General features: G+C 39.6%; 1 pseudogene; it reads left to right on the top strand.

Annotated features, from left to right (window-relative positions):
• LOC121519183 overlaps window positions 1-21,637 on the top strand; it is a 74,100-nt pseudogene extending 52,463 nt beyond the window's left edge.
• Window positions 21,638-22,860: the final 1,223 nt, after the last annotated feature.

Raw genomic sequence — 22,860 nt, 5'->3', positions numbered from 1 at the left:
ACAGCAGGGGCTGGACCCTGAATACAGGTCTAACCTGACAGCATAAAACCTAAGGCCACATTGAACCATTAACTGCTGACCTGATTTTTGACAGCAACAAATTATGGAGGAAAAAACGTACCACTCTGGTGGTAAATGATTTTGAGAAAATGACAAGTTTAATGGCTCAAAATCTGAAATAGTACATCATACTAATAAGGTCAAAAGGTCAAAACATGACATTACAGTACTGTGAAAAAGTTTTTGCACCCTTTCTGATTCTGGAGAATCAGAAAGAGGGCAAATCTTTATCACACTTTAGGTCACTAAGTTTAGCTGTGGTTTTGCTCATTAGGCTCTGATCTTTACATATTTCTTCAGCTGATACCAGTTCAGCCGTGCCTTGATTAAATCTCTTAAATAGAAGCTGTCAGACAAAGTGAAGTAGGCTACAAGATCTCAGAAAGAAACGCAGCAAGTCACAATCCAAAGAAATTCAAGAACAAGTGAGAAACAAAGTGATTGAAATCTATCAGTCTGGAAAAGTTACAAAGCCATTTCCAAGGCTTCGGGACTGCAGCGAACCACGGTCAGAGCCATTATCCACAAATGGAGAAAACTGGGAACAGTGGTGAACCTTCCCAGGAGTGGTCGGCCAACCAAAATGACTCCAAGAGTGCAACGACGACACATCCAGGAGGTCACAGAAGAACCCAGAACCACATCCAAAGACCTGCAGGCCTCACTGGCCTCAGTTAAGGTCAGAGTTCATGACTCAACCATAAGAAAGACACTGGGCAACAATGGCATCATGGGAGAGTTTCAAGGCCAAAACCACTGCTGACAAAAAGAACACAAAGGCTCGTCTCACATTTGCCAACAAACATCTTGATGATCCCCAAGACTTTTGGAGAAATATTCTGTGGACTGACCAGACAAAAGTTGAACTTTCTGGAAGGTGTGCGGCCCGTTACATCTGGAGTAAAAATAACACAGCATTTGATTTAAAGAACATCATGCTAACAGTCAAACATGGTGGAAGCAGTGTGATGGTCTGGGGCTGCTTTGCTGCTTCAGGACCTGGACCACTTGCTGTGATTAATAAAACAATGAATTCTGTTGTCCACCAGAAAATCCTGAAGGCCAACATCGAGATATCAGTTTATGACCTCAAGCTCAAGTGCTCTTAGGTTATGCAGCAGGACAACGACCAGAAATATACCAGCAAGTCCACCTCTGAATGGATTAAAAAACAACACAAAGCAAAAAATACATAAGGTTTTGGAGCGTCCAAGTCAAAGTCCGGACTTAAATCCAATTGAGATGCTGTGGTGTGACCTGAAATGGGCAGTTCATGTTAGAAAACCCTCCAATATGGCTGAGTTAAAACAATTCTGTGAAGAAGAGTGGGACAACATTCCTCCACAGTGATGAGAAAGACTCATCACCAGTTATCACAAATGCTTGATTTCAGTTATTGCTGCCAAGGGTGGAACAACCAGTTATTAGGGTCAGGGGGCAAATACCTCTTCACACAGGGCCAAATAGGTTTGGATTTTTTCCCCTTAATAAATAAAATCATCATTTAGAAACTGCATTTTGTATTTACTTTGAGTGTGTTTGTGAAATATAAAAATCGGTTTGATGATCTGAAACATTCAGGTGTTATAAATATGAAAAAAAAATCTGAAATCAGAAATTGGGCTAATACTTTTTCACTTTAAATGTCAGAATAATGTTTTTGAAAGGCAAATTCTGACATAGTAAACATTTTTTAAAGGTCAAATATGACTTAATATTTAAAATGTGAACCTAAAAGGTCAAAATCATAAGTTTAAGTCATGATTGTGAGATGCAAAATTAAAAAAATATGAATTTAGAAATGAAAATAAATTATTCCCGTCACAACAAGCAAGGCTGAACTGGTATTAGCTAAAAAATATGTAAAGGTCAGAGCTTAATGAGCTAACCACGGCTAAACTTAGTGAAGTAAAGCAGACCGCCATGTGGAAAAGGACCATACACAAGCGGGATGTGATGCCTCTCATCCAGGCTTTAGAAAGAGGCTTTGTTAATTCCCGCCTGCTGCTGTTTCATCGTAATTTTCATTTATTTCTTACTTTTTATTTTTGCCTGAAAATTTCACTAAGCAGTAAGTTTAAGCAGTACCTTAAAAAATAATGTTTTATTTTTTTCACCTTGAATGTTTGGCATATATGAACAGCTTTAAACATGGCCTGTTTGGTAGCTTTGCAGAAATCACTATTTGACCCCCACTGAGATTTCTCCGCTGCTGCGTGATGTCATCTGCAAAGAAGCGAGACTGCACAGGGAACAGGCATGATGAGAAGGATCATAGCTCCTCTACATTTAGCATGTAAACTCACTCACAGGCAGCAGCACTTCCAAGAAATACACTTTAGGAAAATGTTGCTTTATTCTCAGAACTCTGTCAGCTGAGCAGTAAATTCAGACTTTAACGAGCGAAGGGCTGGATTTTTATTTGAAACACAACCACAACCAGCTGTCCGTGGTCATTTGAAGAACACAAAAAGCACATCTGATGATCCAGAGTAAACGTGGCACATCTCTAGTCTCAGTAAGTCCATTACTGAGGAGGCTGACTCCCTCCACTTTGAACTAAACGTCTTCTCCTCGGGGTTGGTCTGCAATCAGCCTGCTGCTCCTGATGCTAATTGCCACGGGGGATGATTGAAAGCAGCGTTCACTAGCGCCGGCACGCTCTAATTACAAGGCTAAGTTCTTCTGTGGCAGCTCCCCTCGATTTGAGTCAAATTAGAGGATATGTTGATTAACAAGAGGGTGGGTGCAGAACATGATGTGGTGTCGGGGCTGCACAGCTCAGCTAATGGATCTTGGCTGCATGTCTGCCAGGTTGTCGGTTCCTGAGCGCTGTGTGATTGCTCTGCTGTCTGCAGTCTGGTTTACTTGCACCTGGACTCTCAGCCAAGAATTATACTACAAAACACACAAATAAGGGGATGATGTGCCAATGCGAGCTGGGAGTGGGAGTACGAGATATGAGTAGAAGAAGAAATTTAGCATCCTAACTCTGCCAAATGGCTCACAGGGGCGCTGAGCTGAGGGGGAGAATGTTAGGAGATGTGACGAGGAGGCCCGCGCTGTTGTTTTTTATTTAGACTGACTTGTCATCATGAGCGCCCACACATGCAGCTTACTGTGGGAAAAATAGATTCCCACAGGAGGCTGCATGAGAACATACAGTAACATGTCAGCTTATATTTCAACCACAGCACTCACCGGACCACGGCTGCCTCCGTATGAACGCGCTTCAGCTCGGCTCAAGATCAAACATAAGGCCGCTAACATGATGTTCACTCAGCTCCACTTTGAACCTGCAGACCCTCCCACTGCTCTAAATGTTCACACGTTTGCAACTCTGGAAGAAGAACGGCTTTGATTGCTCTAGTATACCTGCAAGGGGTGGTAAAGTGGAGCTAAACGGAGAAAAGTTTGTTAAACTACTTCTGAAAACCTTAAAAAAAACTTCTAAAATGCCAGTTTTATCATACGGTCGTTACTTCTTGAATAAGAAAGAAAAGTCTTCTCGACGTGTCCTTGGTGGTATTTTCTCCTCAGCAGACTCACAGTATTTGCCTCCAAGTTCCTCCAAGTTTGACATAACTTTTACAGCAGACTTTATCTTATAGGTTATATTAGAAAAGCAACTAACCAGCAAAGAAAGTGGAAGTGGAGTATCTGTTAAAGATAGAGTCTACTTTTAACCTTGCAAAGCTGATGGATTGCCAGACTCCATGTCCGTCATCAGGCAGATCCATTTTGCAAAGCTCCAATCTACATTTGTGCCAAACCTGAAATTAATTCAGACCAATCAGCAACATTCACAAAGAAAAAGGGGCGGGGTTTAGTTGGAAGCCAATAGCAATGGCTGCCACTGGTGTAGCCGTTAGCTTGGACGTGGTTGTAGCATTGGGGCGGTGTTATCGGAACTGGACCACATGTCTTGTGAAATATAAAGCAAAGAACAGCCTGGAAAGCCTTCCATGATGAGAACGATGCATTCATTTTTCTTACAGCCTGCTTCAGCATGCGTTCAGTGTGAGTCAGTAAATACGGCTGCTAGAGTAGCAATTAACCCTGATGTAGCGACAGCGGTAGTTTTATCAGAACTGGACTACAACTCTTTAAGGAATTAAAGAGCGAAGAACAGCACTGAAAGCTTTTCATGATGGGAAAGATTCAGCCTGATTTTGTGATTGGTGAAGGGGGTTCAGCTGTACTGTTAGCCAGTGTATACAATGGCTGCCACGGCTGCAGGGATTAGCTTTGAGCTGTAGAAAAGCAGCAGTGTAATCAGACCTAAACTACATTTCTTCATGAAATAAAGAGCAAAGAACAGCACTGAAAGCTTAGCAGAGAAGTTTTTGCATGTCTTCAGATTGGCTTTGGCATGAATTTTAACCACCTAGCAGGCTCTGCTGCTCATAAACTACAGCCGGGCCTTCATAAACGCTAACGTACATGTCCGCCACCTCATTTTGTCTTGTTGCTTTAATTGGAATGTGATTAATGAGACAGACAGATCGTTCATCCAATCACCTCTTTGGGAGGTTTTCTAGATGAATGCAAGGAAAAGACTAAAAAAAGTCAGGCTGGTCTATTTTTAGATCTCTTTATCATTGATGGAAATTATGTTCATAACATGGTCTACCAGAGTGAGTGTTAATGGTGCACAACATACTGACTGTACCTCATGAAATCCTTGCCTACAAAAACAATTAATGAGTAGAATCTCCCTGCTTTAAAAAAAAATGACAGTTAAAATCTGGTTCAGAACAGGTCAATAACAGTCACCGACAAGTTGTTCTCCAAAATTAAAATACAATCTTGTACAATTTACAATCTTAATCTTTTAATCTCCTTAATTTGCTATTTTACTCTCATGAAACTACTACTTTCTTATCTTATGACTTCAGTCTTGTAAATACGATTTAATTCTTGTATCATCATGACACTTTTAAAATCTCTGCCCCCAGTGGCCCATCACAGACGTAAATAAAGAAGGAGTTCCTCTCATAAAGATTATTTTGATGCTGTTAATGCTAACAACACAAATTTTGAAGGAAATATTTTTTCTATAGAATCTTGAAATTTTATTATCAGAACCTGAAACGAGTTGTTAAAACACTATCCACACTTTCTGCATACACTCGTGGTTTTGGTGACCAAAAATGCTCCATTGAAACCAACACAACTAGAAATTTGGATTCCCCAGGCATTGCAATAGAAAGCATGCATTTTATTCCATTTTTATTTCACTCTGAAGTCATTGCTTTGGATTTGCAGATTTTCCTGTTCTACTTCTAATGTCAGCCATTTTTCCATATTTGGCATGAGGGGAGACTGAAGAAATTGCATGCTGTTTCCTATAAGAGCACTAATATATGAATATAAACAAACCTAAAAATGAATAAAATAATAATAATCCATGAAAATATAAAGTGTTGCTTATTATCAACATTATCAAGGCTCTGATAATCACACTCAGTCCAGTTTGCCTGTATGGAAAATATTTATTTATTTGTGTGTGTTTTTTACTGTACAAAAATCACTTAAACTGGTATCTAAGTGGTTAAATTCCTAAAAATTCATCAATATCTGGTATTAATGATCAGGTCTGATAGGATTTTTTATGTATAGTTTGTTATATAACTGGCCAGTTACCTTGAGTGTAACACATCATTAAAATGTGGAAAAATAATAGTGCATAAAAATCAGATTTGTTGCTCATTATTATTAACATAATCAAGGCTGTGATAATGTCCTTCAAGGATATCTGCTTTGCATAATAGTACATTAAAAAAATACATTTGGAGTTCTTTGCTTTACAAAAATCAGGGGTTTGCACTAAAACTGGCACTGAAACGGTCAAATTCTCAAGAATTAATAAATATTTTCTAATCTGGTCTGATCTTGATACAAAAAAAAAAAAGCAAAAAAAAAAAAGGAAAATTATTTTAATTTGTTGTATTTTGTTGGCCATAATATCCTGTATAACACAGTTTATCCATCCATCCATTTTCTTATCCCGTTCGGGGTCATGGGAGGGCTGGAGCCTATCCCAGCTGTCATTGGGCGAGAGGCGGGGTACATCCTGGACTGGTCGCCAGTCAATCACAGGGTTGACATGTACTAGCAGAGACAGACATATACTAGCAGAGACAGACAACCAGGCATGCTCACACTCATGGCTAATTTAGGACCACCCATAAACCTAATGAGCATGTTTCTGGTGGTGGGAGGGAACCCACGCGTGCACGGGCAGAACATGCAAACTCTGCACAGAAAGGCCCTGACCGGGAAGAGAGCCAGGAACCTTCTTACTGTGAGGCAACAGCGCTAATCCCTGTGTCACTGTGCAGCCCCAACACACTTTATCATAATCTTAAACAAAAAATAATAATGCATGAAAAAAGTTGTTGCTCATAGTTAACACACTAAAGCCTGTGATAATGCCACTCAAGGAAATTTAGTTTGCATGTAAAATTTAGAAAATATTTCATTGTTTTTTTTTTTTGTTTGTTTGTTTTGTTTTAACATTACAAAAAACATTTAACCTGGCATTTAAAGGATTAAAATAGAAGAATTAATGAGTATTTGATATGAATGATGACATCAGATCAAAAAAATGATGCAAAATGTAGATTTTTTATGGATAGTATTTTTAATAGATTTTTTACACGTGTCTATTTAGGCCACTTACACCCTGAGTATAACAATTTCTTAAAGGCAACATGCAAAAATCACTTTTCAGGCTTTTCTAACAAAAATATGTGCCCCTGGTTTGTCCACAATCCCCTAAAGGACCAGAAAAATCCATTCCCTTCCACCCTCTCTCTCTCCACCTTTCAGAAAATGTGTGCTGAAACAAGTCGGTCTCAGATTTTACCCTCGTGATGTCACATGGGGAGTAAGCACCCGCCCCTAGGTTCCACGCTCCTCTTGCTCCTTTTTCAACAACTAACTTCACAGGCATGTTTTGGGGACCTTTTAGAACAACATAAACTTGTCTTAAAAGGGTAAAATATGTCCCCTTTATCATCTAATTATTTAACCCTTGTGCCCTCCTCAAATTCTATTTGGTAGTTTTGAGCAAGTCTGAAGTTGTTAACCCTCTGGTATCCCTACAAACTGCTGCCTCATTTTCCTCCTAGTGTGCAAAAAATGCACGGGAGGTTATTACTGTAAATAAAAAAGTTATATTAGTTTATTTTTAATTGTTACATTTTTCCTTGCTTCATCAATTTGTGCCATTAACAAAAAAAAAAACAAACACTCAATAATTGTCATATCTTTTAACCCTTTAAATGCCATGTTTGTTATGTAAACAAACAACATTTTTTTTGATGAAAAAAACAAACATTGATTTTTTTCAAGATACTACACTGAAAGTGAATAACTTATTTATGGATGACTGCAGCCTGGCATGTCATTGATTAGTAGCAACATTGGTAAACATTGGTAAAATGCATTATTATTATTTTTTTTTGTGGGGTCAATTATTGTAAAATACTCACGTTTTTCACCCTTCTGCGCAAAAAATGCACACCTTTAAATCATGTTATAAATATCATACATTTCAAAATTGTTTTACTGTTATTGAATTATATTTTTCTCATTTAAGGTCAGCCCTAATCATTAACGTCAAATACTCATTCATTTTAATTTTTTTAACCCTTTAAATGCCATGTTTCATTGATGATGTCACTGCATTTTTAGCTGCAAAATACACAAAAAAAAGATTTTTTTTTCAAGTTACTACATTAAAATTAGATGGTTTGAATGGGTTTCAATGCACATTTTTTTTTGCACGCCAGGGATATTAATGCTATATAAAAAAAGTTTACTTTATTTATGTTGGGCTGATTGTTGTGGCTGGGACAGAATTTTGAAAATTGTGCAAAAATGAACAAAAAATACAATACATGATAACATTAACTGTGAAAGAGGACAAAGTTTAAAAAAAAGAACTAAGTGTGCATTTTTGGCACAAGAGGTACCAGAGGGTTAAAGATATTTGTGAAAAAAAGGTAGAAAAAAATAATGAATGCTGATTTAATGGCAGTTTTTTTTTTAACATGTACATTTTTGCCTTGAGGGTGTCAAGAGGAAACCCGAATGTTAAAGCTGGCACTACATAAAAAATGCAAGTGCAATGAAATTAATTTTTTTGCTAATCTTTATTTATTTACTTTTGGCCTTTATTTGATAGGACAGTGGATAGAGTCAGAAACAGGGAAGAGACATGCACGGGCTGGATTTGAACCCAGGTCGCCTGTGTACACGGCACGCGCCTTAACCACTTGACCACCGGCGCACCAAATTTTTTTGCCAATCTTTGACGCATCCAAGACTCTCATCAGCACCAAAGCCCCATCTTTCCACTATTAATTTTATGGAAAATAAATCACTTTTTGCGTGTTTTGCAGTAGAGAATAAAATATTTCAATTAACAAACTGGCATTGAAAGGGTTAAAATCTTGAAAATTATTGAATGTTTGGTAGATTTGAGCAGGTCTAAAATTGTTTAAGAAATGTATGGAAAAAAAGTAGAAAAAAATATTGATGGATGGTGATTTAATGGCAGTTTTTTGTACGTGTACATTTTTGCCTCGAAGGTGTCCAGAGGGTAAAGATTCAATGAGAGAGTATGAATGACATTTAAGAGTAAAACATGTTGGATTTCAAAAATTTAACTAGAAAGAATAGTTCCTGTAAAAATTCATGCCACAAGCTGTAAAATTGGCAAAATGATCACAAATTAAAAACAGAAAAGCTAAGAAAAATGGCCAAAAATACCCGAGAAGCACAAGAGTTATTATATTATAAACATATTCAAGGCTGAGATAACTCCCTTCAGCGATATCCATTTTGCATACAGTATATAAAAGATGTTTCATTTTTGAGTGTTTTTTACATTAGAAACTTTAGGATTTTGCATTTTTGATCAGGTATGATCTTGATCTAAATGATTCATGAAAAAGAAGTTGGAAAAAGATGTTTTTTTTTTTTTTTTTTATGCATGCTGCCATTGTTGGTCCCAGACACCCTCAGTGTAATAATCTATTTTAGACTTTCTGAGGGTTTATCTGCTTTGAAAACTCCCCTGGATGAGCATTGTTGCTTTTATAGTCTCATATCTAATGCATCATATGTATTTTGATTTATTTGCACCATTAATCTTTCAACCTGCAGTTAAATTGGATGTACTAACCCTAGGGGACTCTTACTGACTTAAATAATACATGATAAACTGAGGTCAGTGTTCCACCGTTTGGTCTAAGAATAGCGGTGTTAAGCTTTGTTTTAGTGTATTCATCCATACAAGGTCACGTTAAACATGCTCCACTGCAACCATAATTATATTTGAGGTGTCACTATCCATACGTCTAAATGTGGCTGATAATCACACACACACATGCCTATGGTATAATTGGCCCGTGTAATTGGTGCTTGTGTAACGAGGTGGACTGGCAGCTGAAATCATATCCTGGCAGTAAATTAGAAGCAGCTTGTTTCTGCTTACAGAAAACTGGGCAGATGTGGAGCGTGCTTGTAAAAAATAGAAGCTCCATGTTTCTCTGGACACACCCTGGCTGGACTCCCTCCAACGCTGGATGTTTAAGGGTGGAGCACCCATGGAAAATGACAGATGGCAGCAGTGCAGGGATTCAAGTGGTTGGACTTGATGTGGGAGTATCAAGGTGAACTAAATATAAGGTGGAGGAGCCCGATTCTGGCGTAGAATCATCCCGGGTTTGTAATGCCAGGGTGCTGTTTGGAAACGTGTGATTTCTGCTGTGAATGCATGCTCCACCAAGACGCTCGTATCTGGCTCCATGTTTGTGTGAGAGCTGAGAGATTACTTGGAGGATGAAAGCATGCTGCAGAAAGTAATTCCCCACATTAGCAGATAATGTTACAGATCAACATTTGTTTATTCTGCAGGGCCTCAGATCAGCTGTTTCCCCCCGAGCAATTTCACCATCAAGCAGGCCAGCTATGTGGACACGTACTGCTGGGACTCTCTCATGCATCACGAGTTTGACAGCGATGGGAACTTCGAGGAGCGCTCGCTGTGGGTACACAAAGTAAGATGAGAAATTCTAATTAAGCTTGCTTGTCTTGTAATTCCCTTTTAGATTGTCTGACGATGATAAAGACCCTATATGCTCGTTTCACAGCTCTAAATGTTCATCCTGGGACTCCACAGGAGCAGCCTGGCAGAATTCAGCATTCAAAAACATTTCTAAACCATTAAAGGTCCCTCAGTTTAGCCTCAGTTTGAAATAGGACATTTCATCTCAGATCTCTTAAAGGCCCCGGCCCCCTGGAGCCCCCTTTCTTCCATACTGCCAGCTTTTAGAAAGCCAGTAAACAGCGTAATTATCCTGCTATGCCAAATGTAATGTTCATTTATGGATGGCAAACCAGCAGACAAGCACACATAGTTCACATGAGGGATGAGATTATTCATGAATATATCAGCAGCAGCTGAAAACAAACTTTTACAGTCTTGATGGCAAATGGCAGCTTCTCAGATGCACTGACATACCAACAAATCTGAATCTAATCATAAACATGGAGTAAAAACTGTTGCGAAAACTCTCAATCAGTTTATTCTTTATTGTGGTAGAATTTGTTGAGGCATGAGCTGCAAAAAAAATCTTTAGAAGGCCCACACAAGCTTCTATAAGTCAGCACATGTATGTAATATTTCACTGGAAAAACCTGACTGCCATCAGGACTTCATACTGGTAATAATTCTAACTCTCATTCAAATGATTGCCATGGTTCATGCAGGGCAAAAAGTAGCAGCATTGACCACTATGTGGAGCTGCAGCACTAGGCGTTCTTTTTTTCAATGCATTCTGACAAGAGCAGAGAGAGATGGATATATTTTACAGGAGCTGGTATTACCTGGTATTTAAATCAACAAAACAGAAGGTCCCAACCATAACTTAGCTGAGACATGTTAAAATACCAGTATAGCTGCTGTCATGAAGAATCTGACTCCTTGCAAATGTGCAGTTTCATTAAAGCACACTGATGATCATGTGCAAAACATCAGCACTTTACCATCTGCCTTACGCACTTTAACTACAATGGTTGTTTTATTCCAGGTCAGCCTTAACCCTTAAGTCCTTTTCAGACTGGGAGCGTGACATGCGCGTCTCGACCGTGACACCCCTGGATTTTCAGTTTGATTGCATGTTAACAAGTCAGGGCTTTCAGACTGCCTGATACATGCGGCTCAGGCATGGCGATTTTAGAGATTTGAAGTCTTGCCTATTATTTCCGTGCATCGCGGGGGGCTATGTACCATATTAGACAGGAAAATGACAGATGGAGAGCTATATTTACATTGTTGTGGCAAATATGCACATAGAACATGTTTACAATGTGTTTCTTGATAACCCTGAGGAAGGCCACAAGCTTAAATGCTCCTGTTTGATAAAGTTGTTCTCTGAAGATCTACTATTAGTGAAACTTTCTGTCCATGTCACAGGAAAGTCAAACACAGAAAGTGCTTTTCTGGTTTGTGCTTTTCAAATTAAAGGCCCGGTTTAGCATTTCTGTAGAGAAACTCCTTTCACTTGTACAGAAAGCTTTTGTTTTGAATAAATCCGGACACACTTCCACTATACTCTGAATTAAGTGGCTTGTAGGGGGGCTATTCAGGTCAAACTAACGAAGAAGGACAGGGCTTTGAGAGCAGGGAGATTCAGTTGTCACGCCCTGTGTGAAAGTCGCAGCGGCAGGAGCCGGAGCTGACACATGCGGCACACACAAGCAGCGAAACACGCTCCCAGTCTGAAACAGGCTTTAGAGCTCACGCGGCACGGATCCGTGCCGCAGCCACACCCCTTTGTAAACTGCTTGGTAACTTTTGAACCAGAAGTTGTAGACATTTACCTGTTTTTTCCTATGAAAGTGCTGTGTTGTGCCTTTCTAAATGTATTCTTCATGCATTGGTAGCTCTTACAGAACATTTTCTAGTCAGCCCGGAACTTAACTCTCTGAGGACATCGTTGTCATATACAACAAGAAGTGACAAGTTTATAAAAACGCTGATAACGCAACAGAACTTTGGTGACTTTTCAGGGTCTTTAAAGATTGAATCCACATTGTTAGATCTGATAATAAGCATCTTTTTATCCATCTTTTATCCATTTTTGATCATTTACTTCGGCTTTCTGCCCTGGGCATCGCCTTATTGTTTACAGCAATGCATTGTGGGAGGGGCTGTCGACCAGCTGGGTCTCTACTGCTTTGAGGAATGGCACAAATAAATCTAACTGAAAAGCACATGGGCTTTTCTTTGTGTATATATGTAGATATTTTGAAAACTGTTAGTCACAGAATGTTTTTAACCGTTGTGTCCCTTGTCAGCCTCAAGCAAAGTCATGCAGAACAAAAGGCCAGAAATTCTTCATTACAGAGAAAAAGTGAGTGCTAATAAGCTGCAACACACTGGTTCATGTTACTTTGGCATTAGGCCTCACCACTTCCTCCTTGTCAACAACTACAACACAAAACAATTCATTCACTCAAATGTATGAATCAGGTCTCACCTTTGGCTTCACCTGTACAAAGACAGACTCCACCTCCTGTCACTTCCTCCCAATACACAAGACCGCTTGTTTAGTGTTTGATATACTGTATAGTTCAGCGTTTTCTTATGTCGTAGCCTGATGCTGCAAACCTTTGCATTCATTTTCATTCTCATTACTCTACACCAGGGGTTCTCAAACTTTTCAGCCCGTGACCCCAAAAATAAAGGTGCCAGAGAACGGGGACCCCCACTGTACCTGCAGGTGGTTGAACACAGCCATGCACATTCAAGAAAAGTCATGTGCAGACAAGGCCGTCCATAAGGGGGGATAAAGGGGGAGGTTTCTGGAGCCCTGCCAAACTGGGGGTCAGCAAAATCATGGTCAGTTGTAGAGTTAATCTGGGATATCCATATTTCATATTTAACCTGTAAAAATAATCACTCTTATCAATTAAAACAAATCTCTTTTTTAAATCATTTGTGTAGTAAATAGCCTTCTTAAAAATGTTTTTTGTTAAAAAAAAAAAAAAAATTAAGATGGATTAAAAATTGAAAAAAAAAGGGTTAATAATGGCAAAAAAGGTGGGGAAGGTGGTGAAATTGAGCTTAAAAAACAGCAGAAATGGGTTTGAAGTGGCAAAAATCATGTGAGAATGGGAAAAAATGGCAGAAAAAAGGCAAAAATGGGCATAAATAGAAAAGGGAATTAAAAATTGGTTGTAAAGACTTTAAATTGGCAAAAAGGGATGTAAATTTGGTGAAATGGGAGAAAATTGATATAAACTGGCAAAATAGTGCTAACTGAGAAAGAAAAGAAGGCAGATATTGGCAGAAATTGATCTAACTGGCAAAAATGTGCATATCAGGGAGTGAAATGTGGTTAAAATGGGAAAAAATGAGCATAAAAAGTGGTAAAATGGGGTTAATAGTTGCAATTATGGGTTAACAGAGGCAACACTAGGATTATGTGGCAAGAATTGGTTTAGAAGTGACAAAACAGGCAGAAAGAAAGTGGCGGAAAGAGTTTAAAATGGACAAAAATAAGTGTTAAATGGCAAAAACTGGTTGAAAATTGTGGGGAAAAAATGATGAAAACTGATTAAAAGTTGGCAAAATTGGTGTAAAGTGGCAACAGTGGAATTCAAAAAATATTTGTACATTTTGTTCAGGGAATCTGGAGATCTCTTCTTAGTGTCTCTAAGGTTGAGAACCACTGCTCTCCACTAATGCCAAAGCAAAAACAGAATTTCCTTTTTGCAAATGTATTAAAATAAAGTGAAATATCAGATTTAGACCAGTCTTAATTCCTAGGACTAAAAAAGCTCACTGACAGCCTTTTTTCCACCAAAAATGTATCTATGGTGACTAAAACTGACTGAAAGTAAGTTCAATTTTCATCAAGATGACTAGAACTAGATTAAAATGCAATTTAGTTTTTGTTGGACATTAAAAATCCACGATATTTCTCCACTGTGGGTAAATCTGTCAAAAACAATGCATCTGTATCTCTTCTCCCTCTCAGCTGTAGAAAGCAGGGACCCCAGGTTTGGCAGAGTGCAGAGAACATACTACCATCATTTTGTACCAGATTTAGGAAAGAAAATAAACGCTTGTACTAAAAGTAAAGACTAAATGTGAGGACCTTTATGGACTAAAACTAGTCTAAAACTATAAAAAGTAGAAATGACTAAAATGTGACTAAAACTAAAAAAACATATTATCAAAAGACTTAGACTCTCTCTCTTTGTGTAGAAGTAAAGCCTGAGCTTGAAGACCAGATCCTCCCACAGTCAGGCAAGGAAGTCATCCACCCATATTTGTTGATAGGACTTATTTATAGTTGGTTTGGTGAAAAAGGAAATATGGCCATGACACCGTTCCAATTTTAAGTCCTCTGTTGTCAACAGTGTGGTGCAAAGAGTGGAAAATGTTTATTGAACCAGTTCCTCAAGTAAAGCCTTTAGTCAGAGCTGTTTACCTTAAACACTGATCCCTCTTCATTTATAATTTTTTTCTTTATTTGATCCAAACACCAGTTAAAGCAGAGGAGTTTAGGTTGCTTTAAACTGCTGCCACTGTATTTTCCCTGCTGTATCTGGCAGATGTTCAGTCGTAAACCCAATGTGAACCATGTAAAGAAAGCACTGCAGAAAAAGAAAGCGTTCTCAGGTTTGATCGGAGCTGTGAATGTGTTATATTTGCCTTGAATCTGTTATTTAAATGACACATCTCTGTTCCTCCTCTTTTCTTTTCCTCTCTCTGCATCCGTCTCCTTCTCTTTGATCATCCGTTCAGATGTTCCCGTACTCTCTCCTTGCCATGGCCGTGTTGATGTACCTGCCAGCTCTGATCTGGCGTCAGCTGGTGATGCCCACGCTGGCCTCAGACCTGCTCTTCATCATCGACGAACTGGACAAGTCGTACAACCGCTCCATCCGGCTGGCCCAGAGCATCCTGGATATGAGGCAGAACACCAAAAACCCGCTGACGTTTCAGGCCGAGCTGCAGAGGTAAGAGAGCGGGGACGGTTGGCCTGGAGGAAGAATATTAATCACCCAATGTTGTCATTACATTTAATATTCATAGAGCCATTAATACGTGTCAATATTTATGGACTTGTTGGAGTCACTGCTTCTAATGAGTGTGGAGCAGCTCCAAAAACATGACTGGTGAGACTCTGAAAGGAGCAACTGTGGGACCATTTTTATTATGCTAATTAGACTGAAGGAGACCCAAACTATGACAGCTAGAGTCTTTATTCCAGGACTTTGACCTCCTGTGAGTGCAAGCCTGAAGTTTGTTAGCCCTGTTGTATATCTTGTACAAAATGTTTTGGTGTGGAGTAGAACATTCTTAATCCTTTCCACCTGAGGCAGCTGTGGTATTACCACGCACACTCACATTGTTTGAATGGCAAATGAACTTGAGCTCCTGTTGATACCCTGTGGTTTGTCTGTGTAGGTTCTCAGTCATCCAGGTCATGGTTATACAACGCTGATCAAGTGGCAACTGGACTGGTTCCAAATTCTTGAAGACATTTCGCCTCTTCTCCAAAAGGCAAAACATCTTCAAGAAATTAGAACCAGTTCAGTTGCCACTTGATCAGCGCTGGATACCCTGTGGTTTTTTTATTCATGACACTAGGAGTGGTCAGACACAAAGCCCAGAGTCTGCTAGACTTGTCTCCAGTCAAAATTACTGTTAGTCCTCAAGAATTTTTGCCATTTAGAACAACTACCGTTGTTTTTTCTGCACTCGGTGATACAGCTTCAAGTCTGCGCTAAAAGGAGACATTTTTATTTCCAAACGTGACCCAAATCTGACACAGTAAACGCCGAGCCAAGCTATACTAGAGTAACCGTTACCCTGTTATTTTTAGCCTGGTAGACACCAGCATGACCAGACCTTAGAAATGACTGCACCAACATGTTCGCTTATTTGCCTACTTCCTATTTGTTTAAACAAACAAAATAAAAACTATGTACTTCCTTACACACATGCAGTCAGTTACACCTGCAGTATTAAACACAAACAACGACAGCACTTAGCTTCACATTAGCCTGTTAGCATTAGCTGCTACCATAACTTAGCAGCTTACAACAGCCAGATACCTCCTTCCACTGACAACAACAAATCGTCCAATCATATAACTCACCAGTGCTTTGTTAACTAGACACCACTGTCCAACATCAGCCCTGATCTAACTGTAGCCTCCGCTAATGCAGTAAATCCAACCATCCTGGTTTATTGGGACTAGTCCCGAAAAGACATAAGATCCACAGTGGAGAGTTCAGTGTGAGGGTAACCACACCTGCCCCGCAATGAGTGGATCAATCACTGCAGTGCCAGGTGTGTGGGGCTGGTTGGGGTTGATTGCCACTGATTGGGACCAGGAGTGATGAGGTTTTATATACTCTTGGGTAGCAGCATTCAGTGCTGACTTATTATCTCACCATCAGAGTTAGTGAGCGCATCTCCTTGTGTTTTCCTGAGTGTTTGAGTGAGAGTTTGCACAAGCAATCCTGGCACTGTATCAGAGAGTATTTTCTGTGATGTACATGTTGAAGTTGATTAGTACTTGAGGCCTTTGCCCAGTCCTTTTGTTAAATTTTACACTGGTGACCTTAGTGTCTCATTTCAGGAAAGCTTTTCTCCAACCCCTTAAACTTTTCTAGTCAGCTGCTAGGCAGCAGTGGTTTGGTTCTCTTTTGTCAGTATTAATTAAGTTGGGAAGATTCGGAGTTCTGGTTTACTGCCGATTAGTTTTGGCCCCTTTTTTTCTCTTTCCCAAATATCACTTTAGTCGTTATCCCTCTGGGATAACTTTAAGAAACCCAGGTCCACAACTGCACCCTGCCAATTGATTTCTGACAGTTTGGGCCAGTCCTCTGCTGATCGATAGGTTATCCTAGGTTGCTGCTGCTGCTTATTAACCAGGACACCCAGAGCATTACCAACCAGCTGAGAGGAAGAGAGATGAAGCCCTCGCTATTAGCCCCAAGCAGTCCATGCCGTTCTACGCCATGACTCTGTGTTTAATATAGTTCCACTTTATCTCAGTATGATTTGGAGATTTCTATTCTTTTGTGGAGGGGTGAGGTGCTTCGAAATTTTTTTTGGTAGTTTCATGAAAATTAGAGAATTTATTTTTAAATTTTAAGGAATTTCATTAGATACTTGGTTTCAAATATCTTTCCTGATTGATTGATTGATTGATTTTGAGGGTATTTGTAAATCTTTTGGAATTTCATTGGAAATTGAGGTGGGCGAATTTTCTGCCTAAGTTTGTTTTTTGGGAGGAATTATTGTGGAAATTTTTCATAATTTCCCATGGAAGTTTCAGTGGATTTATTTGCAAATTTGTGGGAATTTGATTCTAAATTTTGGATGGAATGTCCTTTTAATTTTTTCAGAAATCTTCATGGACATTAACTTTTAATGTAAATATTGAGACTTTTCAGAAAAGTTTAGTAAAACACTTTGGGACATATTTTCAGCTATTTTGTGGTATTTTGTCAAGAAAAAAAATGGCAATGTTTTAGAAAGACCTCCAGAGTTTGCCCCATGATTAAAAAGATCACATCACCATATGTGCCCCCTTTGGTGAAAACGAATTCCTGTTCAAACACAAGACCCTGGTTTGATACCTTTGAGGTCCTCCTGATCCCAAATAAGAGGGGGAAACTAAAAAAACAAACAAACAAACAAAAAAAAAACAAAAAAAGCTCAGAAGGTTAAGAGAGACAGAGGTGTAACCTTTTTGCCTGCACACTCTGCATGTTTGGTTTGTCTACTTCTAATTTAGTAAATATGCTTTGACAGAAAAAAGGTTTAGAAGTCCTGGCGTAAGCAGAATATTCAAGGAAAAGTCAAGAAATGTCATCACAAACAGCAACACAGTGATGCTTTTAAAAATAGACTCCTTTCTATTACAGCGTTAAACTTTCCGGAGTCATGTCAGTGTCCTGGGCTGTTTGAGCCGTAACCATCTGCTGCTGAGATAACATGATTAAAGGTTTAAACAGAAAAGTCATTCTGTCATTTTGTACCTCCTGATAGACTGGAAGCATGTGGTTTAGGAACGTTTAAGACCATGCTGAGCCTTTCCCCTTAATGTTCACTTTCAGATGGCATCTAACCTTCAACATGTGTAATGGAGGCCTGGCTGTGTGGTTGTGGAGCTCGCTGGAGTTAAAAGTAGAGCTGGTGGTTTGTTTGGGAGGCTCCCAGATGTGAATAGCTGTAGGAACATGAAGGAAAACATGGTTCTTAGTGTCTTTGTCTGTTCTGTTTTAGGGCAAAGAGGAAGCGGTACTTTGAGTACCCCCTGCTGGAGAGATACATGCAGTGCAAACAGAGGTCCTACTTCCTGGTTAGCATGCTGTTCCTGCGGGGTTTCCTCCTCCTGACCTTCATGACCGCTGCCTGTCTCTACCTGGCCTACTTCCACCTCTCCGCCTTCCTGCAGGATGAGTTCAGCTGCTTCGTCCGCACAGGCATGCTGCGGGATCAGAACTGGGTTCCTGAGCTGGTTCAGTGTAAAATGATTGGCCAGTTGGTGTTCCAGGTGATAAGTGTGGCTAACGGCGCCATCTACGTCCTGTTGGCTCCGATCGTCCTCTTCAGCCTGCTCCGGCTCTTCGTTTGGGACACCACGTTCATCTCGGTCTACGAGGTCCTCCCGGCCTTGGACCTGATCAACCAGCGAAGGCTTGGCTGCCCGCTGAACGACCTCAACGTCCTGCTCCTCTTCCTGCGCGCAAACGTAGCTCACCTGAAGTCGTACGGGAAGGTGAGAGCGCTGTGCTCGCTGCCACCACCGCAGGTGGGCAATGCCACGGCAGGGGAAGGCTTGAACGCAATGCTTACCCAAGAGGAGCTGGAGGAGCGGGAGGAGGCTGCCAAGGAGCTGTCGGAGGAGGTGGAGGAGGCCAAGGAGGAGGGGAAGCTGAGCCTGGTGGATATCATGACTGTTCTGGGAGCAGCTCAGGGACGAGTGGTGAACTGCAGTGAGAAGAGGCCGCTCATTGAGGAGAATATGAGTCTGGGTACCGTAACACTTATCTACTCACTCAAACGAATCCTGCTAGTCGCTATTTTTGTCTACATCATTTGGGATGTGCAGAAAATCATTAAGTGACCTTCAGACTACAGATACAGACTGGAAATGAATATCAAGTGCTTTAAACACAAGGTGGCTGGATGTACACATACTGAATGCAAAGTGAGGTCAATTCGGAGTGAATGTAAGGAAAGAAAAGAGGAAAATTTGCATACTTGCAGTCAATCAAATACAAATGCTAAGAGTATTTTTTCTCCCTGGAGATCAGATTAAATAAAACATAATATATTGTGCACAAGGGGATTTCATCCCAAGGGAAGAGTGCTATACAGCTGTAATCTCTCCATTTATACTTAAAAACAGTCAGAATGAACTCCAAGGCATCATGGCAAATCATAAACAACAAAAACAGAAATAAATATATTTTAAAGTAATGATATTCTGACAGAGAACAGGGCCATATAAAAGAAAGAATAAGACTAAAGTTTCAACACTAAACATCACTAGAGTCAAACTTTAATGGGGACTAAGCTGTAGGAGAAGAGAGTTGTGCTATTTCAAATTAGAGCTGTAGATTTATGAGCCAAAAGAAATAGATTTAAGTTATAAAGGCTATTAATCAATGAGTTTCAAGACCATATTTTGCCAGATTGAAACCATTATTTAATGAGAGTAAAGTCAGAGCAATTTTTGGGTTTTGGGTCATTATTAGTTGACTTCGTGTCTCAGTAAAGAACTCCAGATGAGGACAGAAGGTGATTTCTGTAAAGAAGTGCATTTAAAATTCTTTTCACTGTTTGCAGCTGTGACAACCATTTAAATTGCAATACATAAAAAACAGTGTTGAGCTTGTTTAATGTCCTGAAACTAGCCAACCTTGAAAAGCAGATGAATACGCCCGTTTCTGTGTTTCTCATTGGCGAATCCATCTAAACCGTTTGGGCCTGGTTAGAAAATGACGGGACCAATCAGCGATGAGGGGCAGTGCTTTTGGGTGCGGCTGAGTCATGACATAAACAAGCAGGGACCACAGGCCGGTGCAATTATAGTGGAAGAGATTAGCGTAGATGCTGCTTAAGCGCCAGCTTTATCACAACTTGACAACATTTTTTCGTCAAAAGAAGAACAAAGAACAGCAGTGAGATGTTTTCACAAACAACCAAAGTCATGTACTGGCATGTCTACAGTTGTCATGGTTCGTGTTATTCCTCAGTAGCTGCACACGTGCACCTCAGTCGCGGCTACGTCACGTGTTTTGTTGCTCTGATTGGCCCGTAAAGATGTGACAGACAGAACATTCATCCAATCACACTCCAAGTTTTTTTTTCAAATCCTGTGCCCTTTCCCAAACACTTAGTATTGAAGGTTTTCCAGATGGATGTGTGAAACAAATCCATCTGGCCTGTCAGGTTATAAACTAGTGACACATTGAAGCAAAAACAGAGGCAGGCATGAATTTAAGGACTGGAGTCTCATTTAAGCCATGTCATTTGGCTCAGCTCAGTAATAAGAGCTTCCAACAGGCCCTTCATTTGGTACCAGTTTGGCTTTTAAAATGTTTAAAATTACAACAAAAATGGAAAAATGGAAACCAGCTCTTGTATTTAACCCTCTCTGCCAGTATTGTTGTGTAAGACAAAAAAGAGACACAAGTTACAAAAAGTTACATCACTTTTTAACCATAAGTTGTCGCCACTTACTCATTTTTTCTCATGGGAGCCCTCTGTTGTGCTGTTCTAAATATACAACCCACACCTTTGTAGGTCTTGGAGAGGCTTTTCTAGTGGACCTGGAGCTTGGTTGACTTTCCAGGATATTTAAAGACTAAATCCACACCAGTAAATCTGATAGTAAACGCCTTTAATCAAACTTTTAATGAGTGTCTTGATAGTTTCTGCTGCTGGTTATTAATGCTGTCCACCATTTGGGGTATTTTGTATTGTAAAAAACATCAGCTTTTTCTCAGTGCGGAAATCACATCCTGCCTCTCATCTAGAATCTTTTGCTGTGACAGTCCAGTTGAATGAGCTACACTCATCTGTGCATGTAAATGTACTGAGACCACCACGGCAGTAAAATCTATACTTCTAGGAAAAAGGTTTTAAAAACACCTTTATAGAGTGAAAGAGATGTTCGGACCCATTTAAGACTGCCTAAACATAAAAGCTTACTCAGCTTTTTCATATATCTCACAATAAAACGAGTCTTAAACCTAGAGTGACTCTCCCCTCCCATGATGATTTACCTTCAGATGTATAGATTTGTCTTCCTTGTTTAAAGTCATGAACTGCCTTTTTATCTGAACTAAAGCTTTGACAGTTAATGGCTAATGTAGAAGAGATAGATTTGTGGTACTTCAGAGCCCTAACTGCCCTCTCTGTCTCTTCACAGAGCCAAACCACCAGGGGTACCATGAGTTGAAGGAGACCGCACCATTTAGTCATTACTAGGCCTCCTACGGACCAAATCAATGTGATAACAAGCGGGTGGTCGCTAAAGTAGCCGTAAGAGTACTTTACCCACAAAGAGCGTGGACGGGAGAGCAATCAGATTTTTTTATTTTAGACTGAACACAAAATCACCTCTCTTAGAATAACAGGAAAATCGTTCTGACTGGAAATGTCAATGCAGTTTGATTTGTCAGTTTCCAGCATTATTTTTATATCTGCAGCATCAGACGTTATTCTGTCTCTTCAGAGCGTTATAGTGGAAGGAAAGCCTGTGAAAGTGATTATGTATTTAAGGTTTGAGGACAAAAAGAAAGTGTATTGATCTAAAGTATTCAGGAAGTTCTGAAAGTCTAAAATGAGGATAAAACAGCAGAAAAACTCACAGTAGCAGCTAAAAGACTTCAATTTTCTGCACATGTGCTCAACAAGGATGTGTTTTATATTTCATTGGTTGTTTTTATCTTTTTCTTTTCATTTTCTTATTTTATTTACTTTAACAACAACCTAGATAAGGTTCATATGATTATGAAGTGTTTTTGTAATGCTTGTTATTCTATATCAATAAAGTTTTTACAAAAACGTCTTGTTTCCTTCTTCAGTTCCTTCCTGAAATTATTCCAGTTGTGAAAGTTTCTAAGAGCCATTCTAAAGGAAAAGTGCTTATCAATGGGGTCCTCAAGTAAAACTAGAATAGATCATTTTTCACTTCTACTTGGATAAAAACTCTTTAAGTATCTGATGCTTTTAAATGAGTAGATTAATTTTTGATCAGAGCAGATTAAATGATAAGGAGGGCCAGGGACATGACTAACACTTTCTCTTAGAAGAAGAGCCACAGGAATAACGGGAGACAAACTCTCAGAAACATTCAAGGGTGTTTCAACAGATCTACCAGGTAAAACCAATGAAGAAACTGGAGCACACGAGTGACTTGATGTCATTTAATCAGGTGCAGAGGACTAAGGTGCGCGCTGAAACATTACCCAAATTAATAAAAATATTTAATGTAAAATAAGTGATTGCATAAATATTCAGCCCCATTAAATCAGTATTTAGTAGAGTCACCTTTGGCTGCAATCACAGCACTGAGTCTGTGTGGATAGGCCTCAATCAGGCTCAAACATCTGGACTCTGAAAATTTACTCCATTCTACCTTGCTAAACCGCTCAAGCTCAGTCAGGTTAAACCAGGCATAAACAGCCACTTTCAAATCTGTTCTCTGTTGGATTGAGGTCTGGGCTTTGAGCCAC

Source organism: Cheilinus undulatus, linkage group 12 (assembly GCF_018320785.1).
Source record: "Cheilinus undulatus linkage group 12, ASM1832078v1, whole genome shotgun sequence".
NCBI classification, from domain to species: domain Eukaryota; kingdom Metazoa; phylum Chordata; class Actinopteri; order Labriformes; family Labridae; genus Cheilinus; species Cheilinus undulatus.
Note: the sequence above shows the minus strand (reverse complement) of the source record. Positions and strands in the feature narration are given on the sequence as shown.